Below are 17176 nucleotides of genomic sequence, written 5' to 3' on the forward strand. Positions count from 1 at the left end.
ATGTGGCAGAAGTAGTAATGTGAGGCTATTCAAGGCTGCATCATTCATCCTAGAACAAGCAATAACATTCTGGTATAGATGTACTTCTGAATATGCAGTTTTATACAGTCTTTGAATAATCATCTTTTGAAGACCTGTGAGTGGAAGACTAGGTAATTTTTACTTTCTATGATGAACATCAGAATAAAGACGGAATGATTGTTGACAAGAAACCAAACACATGGACATGATCTTCTGAGAAAATAAGGAAACCATTGCTCTTCATGTCTTTCTAATTTTACTGCACTACCTCACAGGGACGTGAGCCACGCAGGTGTGCCCTCAGCCATGTCAGCCTTTGGGAGGAACAGAGACAATCAGATCAGGCTGATGTCCTCTGCTCCTTCCACTCTGGCCTCTGCCTGCTCAACTCAGCCAGTCTCCACCTTCTTCCTACTTGGTGTCTGACCACAGCCAAACCACCCCAACTGAGGAAGTAGCTCTGGAGGGAGGGCAGTGTACTGGGAGATTCTCAAGGGACTGGTATCTGTTTCTGCACAAATGCATCCCTGCTAAGTTCTCACTGCATAACACTGTGCACATAAGACTCCTCAAAAACATCTATACCCTCGAAAATTCTTGCTAGGCCTACAGTGATGTCCATTTCTCCTTCACCAGTATAGCTCTGGGAGTTTTATCCTAGCCATTGCATTCAGTGTCTCAACATCATTCAGTAAATACTGACCAGGTGCCCTCTATGGTTCTGGGAAATACTATGTGAGAAAGGATGGCTGAATGATGGTCCCCAGAGACATTTACAACTTACACTGGATCCTGTAAGTTGCAGTTACCTCCCAAGACAAAAGGGATTTACATACGTGATTGAGGTAAGGATCTTTTTTTAAAAAACATTTATTTATTTATTTGACAGGTAGAGTTACAGACACAGAGAGGGAGAGACAGAGAGAGGTCTTCCATCCATTGGTTCACTCTCCAAATGGCTGCGATGGCCAGAGCTGAGCTGATCTGAAGCCAGGAGCCAGGAGTTTCCTCTGGGTCTCCCACATGGGTGCAGGGGCCCAAGGACTTGGACCATCTTCCACTGCTTTCCCAGGCCATAACAGAGAGCTGGATTGGAGGAGGAGCATCAGGGACATGAACCAGGGCCCATATGGGATGCTGGCACTGCAGGCGGAGGCTTGGCCTACTATGCCACAGCGCTGGCCCCCTATGGTAAGGATCTTGAGACACTAATTGGGCATTAAGTGGACCTAAAACAATCACAGGGATCTTTATAGGGGAAAGAGGTGAGAGAGTCAAGAGAAAGAGGTGTGAAGGCAGAGGCAGAAGTCAGAAGTTAGAGTGACATGGAGCCACAAGCCAAGGGATGCAGGCAGCCTTGCATGACAGCAAATTCTTCCCTTGCATCCTCCAGAGAGAACAGAGCCTGCTGCATTGACTGTGAACTTCTGACTTCAAGAGCTCCCACATAATCAACATGTGTTGCACTAAGCTACTAAATTGGTGGTAATTCGTTATAGCAAGTCATTGCACTGAAATCTGGAGCCACCTCCTTGTAGCCTTTTTACCAATAAAGCAACTCCTGCTTTTGCCAGAATTTCCCAATGTGTTATAGTCAGTGTAAGATATTATATATAGAAGCTGGTTTCAGGGGTGGGCACTGTTGCATAACAGGGGAAGTTACCATTTGGGACACTCACATCTCATATTGGAGTGCCAATTCAAGTCCTACCTATTCTGCTTCCAATCCAGCTTCTTGCTAATGTGCCCAGGAAAGCAGAGGATGAGGGCTCAAGTGGTTGGGTGTCTGCCAGCCATGCTGGAGATCTGGATGGAGTTCCTGGCTCTTGGTTTTGGCCTGGCTCAGCCTTGGCTGTTGTGGCTATTTGAGAGTAAACCAGTGGATGGAAGGTCTCTCTTTCGCGGTCTCTCCATCTCTCTCTGTCACTCTGCCTTTCAAATAAATAAATCTTTTTTACAAAGAAGTTGGTTTCACTTATTTTTAATCAAAAATTTTCCAAATGTTTTTGACCACAAAAGCTTTTAAATATTTGTTGGCACTAATATCACGAACAGTATCAAATATCTGTTGCTTTGGATGTGGGCTATGTGTCAAGCACTGGGTTCAGTCCTGAGATACAGGGGTGAATCCTTTCTTTAAACTACTTGCAGTTTACACAAACACTTTGATCAACCCTTTCCAGCCTGACAGCACTTGAAACACAGCAGGGTTTTCGTGTCTCACTTTATTTTACCAACAGGAAGTGGTTTTTTGTTTGTTTGTTTGTTTTGACAGGCAGAGTGGACAGTGAGAGAGAGAGACAGAGAGAAAGGTCTTCCTGTGCCGTTGGTTCACCCTCCAATGGCTGCCGCGCTGATCCGATGGCAGGAGCCAGGTGCTTCTCCTGGTCTCCCATGGGGTACAGGGCCCAAGCACTTGGGCCATCCTCCACTGCACTCCCGGGCCACAGCAGAGAGCTGGCCTGGAAGAGGGGCAACCGGGACAGAATCCGGTGCCCCGACCGGGACTAGAACCCGGTGTGCCGGTGCCGCAAGGTGGAGGATTAGCCTAGTGAGCCGCGGCACCGGCCAACAGGAAGTTATGTTCCTGCAAGGCAAGACTACTTCTTCACCTTAAACCTCTCAAATCCACAATCTATAGCACGGCCTTCGGGGAGCTCATGTTCCCGGGATAGGACATACACACAGGTAGGAGAAGTAAGATCTTTTATGGAAGAAAGGGAAGGGAGTTTTGCTCTCTAATTTGACAGGTAAACACTGTTTCTAGGAGATTAAGCCAATTGTTCCAGAGTGCTTTACTTGTAACGTCCAAAAAAGCTTCCTGTATGGTATGAACTTTTACAGCCCTGAAGAGACCATCACCCTTAGGGTGACCCAGCATACACATCTGGAGTCTCCTCTTTCAACACCATGTTCCTCTCAGTGCCCCTCCACTCCCTCTACTTCCAATCTTAATCAAAGTCCGGGCTCTTGATCATAGAATTTATTTGACTTAGAAGGGTGTAGTGGTACAGCTGGGTATTCACTGTATCAATAACACTATTATAGAAAATTAATTACACCCCTATTTTTTTCAAAGGAAATAAACCACAGTTCAACACACATTAATTCTAGACCAGCTGCACACCATTTGTTATCTTTGCAAAGTATTTTTTGCAACTTCCAATCTCCCATTCTCACAGGGGACATAGTCACACACATAGCACCTCTGTTTTTAAGAAATCAGTAATTTAAAAATAAAGCCAGATGCAATTTTTTAGCAACATATATTTTAATTACAAAATTAGTAAGCACAGCCTCCACACTTTAAAGTTACTTTTCAACTCAAATTAATCGAATTTCAAAGAATGGCTACGCACATATTTTTTAAATTCAATTAAGAAAAAATCTGAAGCACTAATGAATGTTATTAACTATAATAAATTACTGTGAAAAAACTCCATCAACCTTTTTTACCCACTATTGAATATTCTATACAATCCTCCATTCTGAACCAATTAACTAAGGTTAGCCACAAAAGAACACACAAAAAAAAGAAGCTCCTGAACTTAAAATGATCTTAACAAGTCAAACAGGTCTAAGTGAACCTGCAGTAAACGAACCATGAGAGCTTTCTTTTTAGTAAGGAGAGAGAATGCCTTTTGTCTCATCTTGTCCTGTTAATATATTAATTCTACCAAGTTCGATTGCCAGGTATCAGTTTGCAGTTGGCAACCCTTATGACACGGAGATGTCAGTACTTGCACTCCCCTCCTACTTAGCCTGGGTGTAATCGGAGGCTCGCTTTCCTTCTTCCTGGGGATGAATGGTGGTAGTCACGCCTAATGGTCATTTAAAGTACTCTACATCAAAACTCTACTCTGAGCACGGAGTCCTGGCAGGGCAAAGATGAGCAGGAACGCTGATAAATCACCAATGAGGGCCTTGAGAACTTGTGAGTGGCCATGTCTGTGCTCACAATGTGTCAGAGGTGAGCACGCTGCAAGTGGGAGGGAGGACCACTAAGGCAGTGGGCACCCCCTGGGTCTCATGGGGTCGGAACTGGGAAGAGGCAGAAATTGCTGCTTGCGGCCAGCAGGATGGCCATGGGCTTGACAGAAACAGAGAAGTGGTCATGATGACCACTTCGTTCTGTGAGCATTTATGAAGTGCCTTCCACCCTCGATGACAGACACTCTCTCTCCTCGAAACCATCATGTTGATCTGCAAGGAGCAGCTACTTGTCTCTTCACAGGACTTTAAACTGTGACAGCGTTGGGTGTCCCCCTACACCCCACAGAGCTTTCTTTCTGCACCTCTCATTTGCAAAGGGCTGACCCCTAACACATTATAAGCACAGAAGTGGTCAGGCTCTCTGATGGTCGCTTGTCTCTCATTGGTAATTTGTCATTAAAGAAAGGAGTAGGAATTGGTGCTGTGGTTAAGTCATCATTTGGGATAGCCACATCCCATATCACGTGCCAGGGTTCGAGTCCTCCCTCTGCTCTCCATTTCAGCTTTCTTCTAATGTGTACCCTGGGAAATAGCAGGTGATGGTTCAAGTAGTTGGGTCTCTGCCACCCATGGAAGAGACCTGAATTGAATTATGGGCTCCTGACTTTGACCTGGCCCAGGTCAATGTTGTGAGCATTTGATGAGTGAATCAGCAAATGGGAACTCTCTTTGTATCTGTCTCTCTATCTCTTTTTCTCCTTTTGCCTATCTCTCTGCCTTTCAAATAAAATGAGTAAATAAATAATAGTTTAGAATAACAATAAGAAAGATGAACATAACTAGTATAAAAATTGCATGCATGAAATAATCAGCATGATCATATAGAAACACAAATCAGGGGTCAAAAGACTATTCAAAAAAAGAATCTTTTAAAAGTCTCCATTAGAAAAACTCTTACTGCTTAACTTTGAGAAAGAAGATGCTCCCACAAGAGGTTAAAAGAATGAAATAGACAATGTTGGTAACATTATTGATCGCTTTACATAACTATACAAATGATTTTCCAAAGACAATTGCTATGGATTGGGAAAGCCAAAATACAAAGTAGGCCTTGCCCTGATTTGTTCCATTATATAAGGAAGCAGCCTTACAATGTGGTCTTTATTACGATAGACTGACAACTGTAGATCTCCCATCTTGCTAGGGCTGCAGCCTAAAAATTTATTTTCTGAACTGAGATATATCCCATTGCAGAACTTGTCATGAGATTACAAAATCATATAAAAAGTAGAAACTTTGGTCTTTGAACGTTTACCACAGATTCAGGTTGTTTGACTAAACACAGATTAAAATGGCCAAGGGTTAGCAAGTTCTGGGTGTGAAAATTAGCATCTGGACATGGGAAGGTCCTTGCTGTGGCCAGTGTTGGAGAGGAAGGAGAATGCAATCCAGCAGATGACAGTAAAGGACCGTGTGCCTCCAGTTAAAAATAAATGACAGGGGAGCCCACACAGAGGCAGACCAGGGAGGTGTGAGCTCAGAGCACAAAGCAGCCAAAACAAAGTCAAAGACAAAGCGAAGTCAAAAGGAAGCAGGAGTGTGACGACAAAAGCAGAATTCTGAATCTGATGGAGGGGAGTGATGGAAACCGTGCGGCTATCTAGTGCGGCACAGAGCACTGGTTCAAAAGTTGGTCCATGAACAACACAGAGAGGACAGCAGAGAATCAGGTCTTCGGAAGCCATGATCACAAATTCTTGAATGCAAGCTACTTGCACTCAGATCGCCATCTAAGCATGGTGACCAGGGTATTTCAGGATAATGAATGGTTCACATACACATGACCCATTTCTGAAATCAGAGCAGGGCACTTTCATATTAAAATGCAGTTTGTCACACCACTGTCACATTAACCGTTCCCAGGAACGTCTGAAGTTGGTTGACGGAAATGGGCATTTTGACAAGAAAGCCCCAGGACCAAGGAGCCCATGCAGGAGAACAGCACTGGAGGGAGGACAGGAGGACTGTACTTTAAGGGAAAGAGGCTAACTTGTTCTCCGTGCTCATTAATAGGCCAACATTTCCTCCAAAAGCTGAAGTGGAACTTTCGACTTTCTGCCCCAAAAACTCAAAGTCAAGTTAATGATTTTCTGCATAATGCTTGTCTACAAATTCTGTGACTGTATGCGTATGATTTAGGGAGGTAAGAAAAGAATGTTTAAAATAAGTAAGTTATTCTAATGAATATTAGCCTTTCAATGACACTGTGTGGGTGAGGATATCTTAAAGGACACAACATACTGATAAGATTTCCTGCACAAATTCCACTTTTAGCAATTGCTTGTAATAATGGGAGAAAAGAAGATTGAGTTGGGATGAATAACTGAAAGCAAAAAAATAAAAAGTATACCATCTCAACTTTAAGTTCCTAGTGCAACTCACTGTTCTGATTTAAAAATAATAATCGAAGAAGTAAGGCAATCTAACACCCAAGCACTTAAATGAACATTCTAAGAGTAACTGAGGAAAGAAAGGAGGAAGGAGGGAGGAAACTAGATCCTATAAGTATTACCACTTCATTTTTAACATTCTTACTTTATACAGTGGGAGATCTTGTTTAATTTTACAGAATCGTAGCTCACAAAGCAGGTGACATTTATTCTTAGTCTGAGAAGTCTTCATGTTAAGTCTTAGGAAATGGAGGCTGAATACTCAAAAGAGATACGTGCAGAGGGACTGGTTCCTGGACAGCATGTTTTACGGCAGACCCCGGAGCTACATGACAGCAGATTTCACACAAGCTGATTTGTCCTGGCATTTACTCTGCTTTCAAGCTCCCAGTTACCAGTTTCAAAGTTTGAAAGATACCTCATTACTCTCTTCCCCTGTGTGCATTTAAATACATAGTCTACGATTTTTCTGAAAAAGTGACTATTTGATTTATCTGCAAGGATGGACTTTCAGGCTCAATTCACAACAACCCTTGTACTTATTTTTTCTAAACACTCAAAGATGAGTTTCTGAGTTATGTAATAATGAGCGTCATCCTTCAATACAAATTAAGCCAGGCGTTATAAAGCATCAGTAAATGAAAAACTGAGTTTAAAACACACACATAGACACACACACACACACAAACAACTGGCCAATCTGTAGTAGGCTCAGCTGTTTTTGCGCGAGATTAAGGTGCATACAGTCAACTGGTATGAAGGTCACCGAACATGATGTTGCAATCTTAAAGTGCCATTGACATGGAGCTGGCACTGAGTCAGTGGCAGCGGTTTAGGATTAATCCAGGTCATCATTTTACTCTTTATCTTTTTGCCCAAAGTCATTCAGAAACATACATTACCATGGATATTTGAAGCAAAATGTTCTGAAAATCAGGATGCTTATTTCTTGAAATTGAAACAAAAATACTTAATGTAAGTTTTTAAAATGCAGCTTCCCACACTGGTTTTGTTTAAAGGAAAAGTGACCCACAGGCTCAAAATTCCACGCCTGACTTCCTCCAGAGAGATAGGAGTTACAACAAAGCTGTCCTTTAATTATTCCTTATGCACCTGCTGTCAGTGTTGTAATTAACAAATTGCCACAGTAGGGAATTTGCCAATTGTGCTAGGAAACAGCTGAAAGCCCCAAGCCAGCACATGTACCTTTAGCTTTCTAAGTCCGAGTCAGATGTCTGCAGTCCTGGTCCCATGGCCCTCCTTTCATGAGTTCTGCCTGCTCCTGAGCGGCAGTTTTCCTGTTGGCAATGACAGCTCCTTGCAAAGCAGATAGCTCGCACTCAGAGTGGAAATGCTCATCTTCTCAGTCCATGTTGCAAGCACAAACTTTCCTGGGAGTCATTTTGGGAGTGAATACAACCAGCAGCCGATAAGCACGTAGCTGACCTTTAAACTCCAGCCTTTAATAGAGCATTGGCTTATTTCATGTTGTGTTTGCTCAACAGTCCAGGGGTCACAAGGTCTGAGGTTATGGAGGTGGGGCGGACTGGGGACATTGCTCCAACTCCCATGTTGCAACTGATAGACGAGGGTTGGGGGCTGGGCCAGTAGGGGACCTCAAGCCCCGATCTCCAGTGTACCCCATATCTCTAGGCTGTTAGAACTCTTCAGCATCTCCACATAACTGGCTCACCCAAGTCCCCTGATGACAGCTACCAACTAGGGAGAAATGAGAATCTTGTCCATCACTTTCACAGTGTCCCAGAGCTAGGCCAAGCAAGAGAGCTTGAAACTAAAAAAGAACTACTAATCATGATCCTGTATTTATTCAAAAATTAATATTTGGTTTGTTATGAATATGTTGGCATTGATTTGTACATTAAAATAATATTTATCTTGATTACTTAGATTTGGCATGCCCCCTTAAATTCTGTGACCCGAGAGAGTGTCTCACTGTCCTCATCTTAGTCCTGGCCCTGCTCTGTCACCTCACTGTCCCCAGCTTGCACTGTCTGTCTAAGAATGGAAGCAGATCTAGGCAGATTGGTAGACATGCTAACAGCTGAGAGAGAAGAGTTCAAAGTCACACAGGAGAGGTATCACTGGGGCATGGATTGTGTACCAGGCATCTTCTCTACACCCTTTCTGCTCCTCACCTTCGAGAAAGAACTACTAACTTCCAGCTGAGACTGCAAGGAGCATGCTTCTAACTGCTTTCCTCCATCCCAGAAACTGGCTGCAAAAACCACTTGGTGCTCAAGCAGAGACCTTGGAGTTGGCCGTGATTCCTCCTCTGCATTTCAGGAGTTCTGTCGCCAGCCTCTCTAAGTGTTCATGATCACCCACGTGGTAAACGCAGGATGTCATTCAAAGTCAGTCTCTTTGATGACAATACCTTTACTCCTTTTTTCCTCATCTGCCACCCCTCCAGAGCAAACAGGACTCACTGAATTGTTTTGCTCTCCTATTGATCCATCCAGAGCAAGGCTGAATTATTTCCAAGTGCTAAGATATACCCAGTATATCTTAGTTGCATCTGGAACACAAACTGTGACCCAGGATGGTTCTCTGAGCACCGGATTCCAGCTGCTGGACATCTCCCCTACACTAGTGCACATCTGAACCCCATGTCCAAGACCAGACTCCTGATCTTCACCCCTCCCCACACCCCACCCTACACTCTCCACGCCTGACTTCTCTCCAGTTTCCTCCATCTTGGGAACTGGCACTATCAACCACCTGTACTCAAGCCAGAAACCTGGCAACTGTCTTTGACACCTCTCTCTTCTTCCCCATCCAAACCATCACCAACACTTGTCTATTTAAGCAGTAAACACAATGAGTAACAGTAATATTTCTCAAAGCATTCTCTATATGCCAGGCACACAGAGCATTATTAACTCATTCGATTTTCCTAACAACTCCAACAGATGGGCCCTGTTATTATTTGCATTTTACTACAAGGGACACAGTGCCAAAAGGATGCTAATTTTCCCAGCATCACACAAGTAGTAAGAGAGGGAATTTGTATGATATCCCATTCAACCTGTCCTCAGAATACACACTCTGAATCGTTACACTATATTCCCCAAGTAATACTAAATCCATTCTTTTATTGATTTTCTCACTGCCCCACCTTAGCCTAAACCACCATCATTACTGATGCTAGGTACTGCAAGCACCTCCTTCCTAGTTATCTCTGTTCTATTTCTACCTTACTTCTACACATCAATCTTCACGAAGCAAGCAGTATGATCTTTTTCTTTTTAAAACTGTATTTATTTGAGAAGCAGAGAGACAGAGACAGATAAGGAGGAAGAGCAGGCGGTAGATCCCATCCACTGGTTCACTTCCAAATGCTTGCCCTCGTTAGACACCAGGAACTCATTGAGGGCAGAAACTCAATTACTTGGGCCACCACTAGAGGCAAAGGCAATCAAAGCCAAAATTGACAAATGAGATTATATCAAATTGAGAAGCTTCTGCACTGCAAAACAAACACTCAGCAAAGTGAAGAAGCAAACAACAGAATGGGAAAAATTATTTGCAAACTATGCAACTGATAAAGGATTAATATCCTGAATATATAGAGTCCTTGGGTCCTTGCACCCACAAGGGAGATCTGGAAGAAGCTCCTGGCTCCCAGCTTCGGATCAGCTCAGCTCTGGCCATTGCAGCCATTAGGGTGTGAACCATCAGTTGGAAGACCTCTCTCTCTCTCTCTCTCTCTCTGTGCCTCTGCTTCTCTGTAACTCTGCCTTTCAAATAAATAAATAATTTTTTTTTAATCAACAAACAACAAATGCGGGTGAGGATTTAGGCAAAAAGGTACCCTAATCCACTGTTGGTACAAATGTAAACTGATACAGCCACTGTTTAAGACAGTATATGGATACCTCAGAAATATGAATATAGACCTACCATATGAACCAGCTATCCCACTCCTGGGAATTTACCCAAACCAAAAGAAATCAGCTTCTGAAAGAGTTCTCTGTACCCCCATATTCATTGCAGCACAATTCACAATATCTAAGATATGAAATCAATCTAAATGTCCATCAACTGTTGACTAGATAAAGAAATTATGGCATACATACACTATGGAGTACTACTCAGCTGTTAAAAAAATGAAATCTTGTCTTTTGCAACAAAATGGACACAACTGAAAATCATTACACTTGGTAAAATATGCCAGTCACCAAAAGAGAAATACCATAATTTTTCCACGATCCAAGGTAACTAATAGAGTACCTGAAATGTAATGTATTGGAGTGAAATTGACATTTTGAGATTCAATTATTGTCTCGTTTGTTGAGGAACAGTGCTTTTTTTCTCCATACTATTTATTGAACTCTTTTATTTAGTGTAAGGATAACTTTACAATCATTAATTTAACAGAGAGTAAATCTTTGTAAAAATTAAGAATGGGAATGGGAGAGGGAGCATGAAGAAGGGTTGGAGCATGGGTGGGAGGGAGGGTAGGGGGGAAAATATCACTATGTACCTAACCCTGTATATACGAAATACATGAAACTTGTATAACAAATAAAATTTAAAAAATAAAACAAAATAAAAAGGTAAAAAAAAGAACTCAATAATAAAATGACTACTACATTTAAAAATAAGCAGTGCATCAAAGGAGACTTTTAAAAAAGATATTAAAATGATCAATAAACATGAAAAGATGTCAAACAACATTAGTCATTAAGGAAAACACAAACCAAACCAAAACCACAACAAATACCATGTCACACACACTAGAATAGTTGTCTTAAAAGCAATTGTTGGCTAGGATGTAGAGAAACCAGAATAATACTGCAGATCAGAATGACAAGTGATCAACACTGTTTAAAATTCATCAATATTGTTTAGCAATTCATCAAAAGATCAAAGTTACTATGTCACCCAGCAATTCTACTCTCAGGTATACCCAAAAGCAATGAAAACATATGCCCATGCAAAAACTTGTACACAAATGTTCAGAGCAGCATAATTTATATTAGCCAAAAGACGGGGCAACCCAAACGCCCAACTGATGGATGAATAACTAAAACATGATATTTTATATAATGGAATATTCTATGCAAAGGAAAGAAGTAGATTCTGTAACATGCCATGATGTCCACTCTAGCCAAATTTATACACAGAGAAGGTAGAGTAGTGGTTGCCTGGGGCTGGGACTGGGATGGGGATCAAGTACTAACATGTGCGCGTTTTCTTTTGGGAGTGATAAAAATGATCTAAAATTAGATGGTGATGTTGGTTGCAAAAAGTAAATATATTAAAACCACTGAACTGTATATACTTTAGAAGGACGAATTGCATGCTGTGTAGATTATGTCTCAATAAAAATGTTATAAAAATGAATGGCTGACAGTTTTTACTACATGTTAAAACTGAACCTGTGTTTGGCATTTACAACTGTGTGGCTTAACTATAAAGTATCTATCATTCACTTCTGAGCAGAGAAGATGGGTCTCAGATGAAATTTTCTCATAAAGAATTTATTATTTCCCCTTCTTCTCAGAGCCGAATGGACATAAGAGATCACCTAATGTTCTATTTTAGAGATGAGGAAATGGAGACTTGGAGAGGATAAACCTTTCCAAGATCACAAATGTAAGGAGAATCAGAATCAGAACTTTCTACATTGAAGCATATTTCTTTTCTTCTGCTTTTTTTATTTGAGAGGCAGAGTTAAGACAGTGGGAGAGAGAGACAGAGAGAAAGGTCCTCCCTCCGTTGGTTCACCCCCCAAATGGCTGCTAAGGCCAGCATGTTGCTCCAATCTGAAGCCAGGAGCTCAGTGCCTCCTCCTGGCCTCCCATGTGGGTGCAGGACCCAAGCACCTGGGCCATCCTCCACTGCCCTCCCGGGCCACAGCAGAGAGCTGGCCTGGATGAGGAGCAACCGGGACTAGAACCCAGTTCCCATATAGGATGCCGGCGCTGCACATGGAGGATTAACCAAGTGAGCCATGGCACCGGCCCCACATCTTTATTTTCTAATAGCAAACGTAAGGTAGTGAATGATATTTTCCAAAAACAAAAACAAACAAACAAATTCCAGCCCTGAGTTCTTCACCATTAGGTTGCATGTTTGGGAAAGAAATCCTGTTTGAACTGTGAAAAGAGCAAGGACAAAATGCACACAGCGATGGCCTCTTCTTGGGCTCATTGCTTCAATAAGCCTTGATGGTGTGCTTGGCTTGGTATTAGAATAAAGGCATTCTCTGTAAAGCAGCATAGAGTAGAGAGCCGAGATTGGAGTCCCTGACCCCAAGAGTGAGGTCTGCACAGGCGATGAATACCTACACTTGCTACCTCCATTACTCAGGTTTAAGTTGACACAGAAGGCATCTGACACACATGTTACGTTTGACTTTGAATTCTCTTTTCAAGTTTTCCACCCAAAAAAACTCTCTTCTACTCCTAGATAACATGCCTTTCCCTTCTTTCCCTTCTCTGTCAAACAACTGGTTTTAAGATCCTGATAGATCTCACCCAATCTGGGGGCTTCTATTATCCCATATTTTCTTCTGTTGGCATCGGTGAGAAATGTGAACTATAAGATTGGTTTGATTCTTAGTGTTGCTGTGAGTTAATGATGCAAGCTAACTTCAGTTAAATCCTTATTAGGATTCAAATTAAAACAGTGGTGTCAATACATTTCTTAAAAACATAATCAGACTCATCACTCCGTTCAGATAAGACTTTTGAACCCAAAAGTTCATTTTTTATTTTTAGTTTTCCTTTGTCTACAGCGCTCCTTTCCAACTTTCCTCTGTTTCAGAAAATCTAACGGGCCTAATAAAGAATTCTGTCCCAAAGCGTTTGATTAATAAGCAGAAAGAGAAAACTGTATTATGAGAGTCAGTGGCATATAGGATTCATGTTGACTGGTCCATTTTAGCTGGTTGCTAATGAGAAATGAATGTGCTAGGACCAATGCCCGTCTAGTGGACTGGAACAGTTGGAGGTGCTACTGTAACATCATCATCATCATCTGTACTCAACTCTCTGAAAGGTAGTCTTAAGAATTTTACCAGCGGCATCCTTGAATTTCTCTGTAAACCATTATCCACTCAGACAATTCAGTAACAAAGAAAGCATACAGTATTTTCTTGATTGTCAGAGCAAAGCATTTAAAAATAAGTTGATCATGTTTATGCAGCTTATAGAAATGCATTCATTCAATCTCTTTTAGTTGTCACCAGATAGAAACTGCCTTTAAGGTAAGCCAGGTTCCTGTCTATTTTATGGAGCCAGGAAATAGAGTGCTGTACATGATCATGATAAAAATATGTAACTATCTTCCTGTCACTCAGCAACCTGCGTGGATACGACTTGGCATGTCAATAATTCCCTTGCAGAGACTTCTTTCATTGGATTCGTTAGTTTCACATCTGTCCTAGGTCGACAGTAAAGGGACAAAGATGGTAAACAGTGATGTCACCTAATTTTTAATTTGTCATTTTAGAAACAGTTTAGGACTTGTGACAGAGGCACGCCATGTTGGAGTGCAAGTTCAAGTCTATGCTGCTCTGCCTCCATTATGGCTTCTTGCTAGAGCAGCTGGAAAGCAGCAGAGTATGGCCGAAGTACAGGCGCCTCTGCCACCCATGTGATTAGCAGGCAGCTGGACTGGAAGTGGAGCAGTTAGGACTCGCGCTGGTGCTGACATGGGATGCTGATGTTCTAGGAGCAGCTTAACCCACCTGTACTACAATGCCGCCTCCCTATCTTTACTTTTTTATGATGTAGCAATGTTTTAACATCCATATGTCATTAGCAACTCACTGAAACAACAGATTACCAGGGAGAATGTGTAAGTCCCAACAGACAGGAGTCTAAGACACTTCTAGTCCTGAGAAACAGCAGGTCAGACTTCCCGAGAGAGCCTGGCCTCGCTGATGAGGCACCTTTGAAAGCTACATGAATTCTTCAGGGTCATGAGAGAGGTGATCATTCAGTAATTGCTTCGGGGTTTCACAGCAGTGCCTCTCAAACACGGATGAGTCACATGGGCCTCTTGTTAAGAACAGATTCTGGTCCAGCAAGTCTGAGGTGGGGCTGGGGATTCTGCATTTCTAACACATGTCCAGGGGATGTCCATGGGGCTGGCCCATGGCCCACACTACCAATAGCCAGCTTCTAACAAAATGAAGCGAGGTAAAGGAAAAGGAGAACACTTGGCTGATAACACCGGCCACGCCCATGGTCTCCATGTCCTGTCTTGTTCCTAATGGGTAAAGCCGCTGAATTTGGTTCTCTGCAGCCACACTCTCTTCAGAGATGCTTAGCCAGCTCAAGACCCTATAGGAGGGACTCAAGTGCTGTAGTGTAGTGAGCTAAGCCTCCACCTGCAGCCCTGCATCCCATATGGACATGGGTTCTTGTACCAACTGCTGCTCTTCCAATCCAGCTCTCTACTATGCTATGGCCTGGGAAAGCAGTAGAAGATGGCCCAAGCCCTTGGGCCCCTGCACCCGTGTGGAAGACCCAGAAGAAGCTTCCAGCTCCTGGCTTTGGATTGCTCCAGCTCAGGCCTCAAGGTTTGCAGGGGGAAGGTGAATCAGCAAATGGAAGACCTTTCTCTCTGTAACTCTGCCTCTCAAATAAATAAATAAAATCTTTAAAAAAAAAAAAGACTCAACTGGATAGCAGAATCCTGGAGAAAGCAAGACCACAGAGAGTGTTTTAATCAAAGAAGCTGTTAATAAAAACTGATTTGGGGACCTGTAGTTTATGTTCAGAACTGTCTTTTGAATATATTCTTAAAAAAGGCTTTCTTCCCCACCACTGGAACTCCTCTCGGTGAGTTCAGCATTTGCAACCATTTCAGGCCACTCCGTGGGGTACTGGTTAATGCACTGGCTGCTAATCATTTAGCTATTGGTTTTCATTTCCTCCACCAAACCTTTTATAAATGGTAAAATTACCTGAGTCAAGCGTCCTCTCCCTCCCCCAGAGTGCAATAAATGTGGGATCAGTAGCTTGAAAAAATGAGTGTTCCTCTGTGAACAGCCAGCTTACTACCGAGGAATGAGTTAAGCCCTGGGAGAATTAGAGTCCAACTACTCCCAAAGAGAAGCCAAACTGCCAGTCAGCAGTAACGCCACAGGAAAGATGACAGTTCGCAGAGTGCACACATCCATGAAGGGTGGCCATGCACTCTCCAGGATGCTCTGCACTACGAATGTCTGAGAAGAAAAGGCCATCAGGATGCCTGGCTTTGATTCAAATATCTTTCCTGTAAATATTTCTAATTGAGGATGTACTTACTTGTATTTCGGGGACCCAATGCCTTTTTACTTTCACATGGCATTTCAGTAAATAGAGCAATGAAATTTTAGCTGTTCAACTAATTGTTTTAATTTCTTATTTTACTTTTCATGTTTAAAGGCAGAGGAACTGAGAGAGAAAAAGAGGGAGACAGAAAACGCTCCCATCCACTGGTTTATTCCCCAAATGCCCAGAATGGTTAGGTCAAAGGCAGGGGCTAGGATTCAACCCAGTTCCTCCATTTGGGTGGCAGGAACCCAGCCACATGAAGCATCCCTGATGCCTCCCTGAGTGGCATTAGCAGAAAGCTGGAGTGGGGACCGGAGCCAGGAACTGACCCCAGGCACCCAAATGGGAGGCATTCGTAACTGCTCGGCCAAACACCTGCTCCTTAGCTGTTCAACTCTAAGAAATCCCTTCAGACCTCAGAGCCAGACAGTACGTACCATCTTACCTGCAAGGCCCATTCCTTGGCTCCTACTTCCTCTAAAGAGAACCTTATTCTTTTTACTCTAAGGTGAACGAGTCACTTTAAGTTGATTCTAACTAGCACATGTCCTCAATGGCATTGCATTATCTGGTAAGCTCTGTCATTTCAACAGTGAAAGCAAAAACTAAAGAGATAAGCTTAGTTGCAATTTATCTTTCCAAAGTCGTGTAGAAGTTATTATGTATTTTCTTGCTTTATGCCACATTGGGAAGATAAATCCACTGGTTTGAATTAAGAAGCTAACATCATTGGGGGAATCACAGAGTTCAGAAATGATCAGATAAATTGTGATGAAAAACAGTTTACTCCCAATTGTGTGCCTTGGTAATGAGAGAAGTTACACAGAAAACGTTCAAACCACTGCCTTGGTTTTGTAATGTTTATGATTTTTTGAAGCAACAGTAACAGCTTTCTTTTTATCTTAACACATTGCACAGACTAATATTTACATAATTACCTTTCATTTCTTTAGCCTCCCTTACTCTAAGGGGGGGAGGGGACATGAAGGATTCACTTCATACCTGATTAAGTGGCCACTGACCATCCTGAGAATGAATTATTTGGCCTGATATCACATGCTGGGACTTAAGTGTCAGGTACTAAAATTGTTAGGGGTCTCATCAAGGACATGGAAAAAATGAGGAATAAGTAAAGTCTGCATTTATTAACAGTCTACCCCCTCCCCCAAAAGTCACCATTTTAACTGAAAAACACTTCATGGGTTCCTATTATGGGGTAATTATATTTTAGCAGAAGATTCCCAAGCACTGAAAACGTGGGAAGACCCAACGAAAGCCTTTAAGTGAAGAGGTTTTCAAGCTAGAGGTTGAGTAGTTCTGAAATGTGATTCAAAGCTGTGCATGTTTCTATATACCATTTTCTAGGCAAAAAGAGAATCTCAAATGGATCTGCAGTCCTCAAAAGGTTAACAGCCACTGCTGCTACACGAAGTCTCAATAAGAAAACAGACTATCAGAATGATTTTGGAGACATTGGTC

At 42.4% G+C, this 17176-nt stretch overlaps 1 protein-coding gene across 11 annotated transcripts in view; it reads right to left on the bottom strand.

Moving 5' to 3' along the window:
- The window catches only part of THRB (thyroid hormone receptor beta), a 402102-nt gene that overhangs the window by 350151 nt on the left and 34775 nt on the right, over nucleotides 1–17176 (bottom strand). Inside the window, exon 1 of one of the 11 annotated variants that reach the window (XM_008266065.5) lies at nucleotides 7611–7871. The exons of 9 other annotated variants lie outside the window; for them this stretch is intronic. The gene's annotated coding sequence lies outside the window, so the exon portion shown is untranslated. Of the gene's footprint in view, nucleotides 1–7610; nucleotides 7872–17176 lie in introns of those variants that run through there. One more of the 11 variants, XM_089332314.1, reaches the window with a different exon arrangement.

Source organism: Oryctolagus cuniculus, chromosome 4 (assembly GCF_051225735.1).
Source record: "Oryctolagus cuniculus isolate XC-2025 breed Fujian yellow rabbit chromosome 4, ASM5122573v1, whole genome shotgun sequence".
Taxonomy (NCBI): Eukaryota; Metazoa; Chordata; class Mammalia; order Lagomorpha; family Leporidae; genus Oryctolagus; species Oryctolagus cuniculus.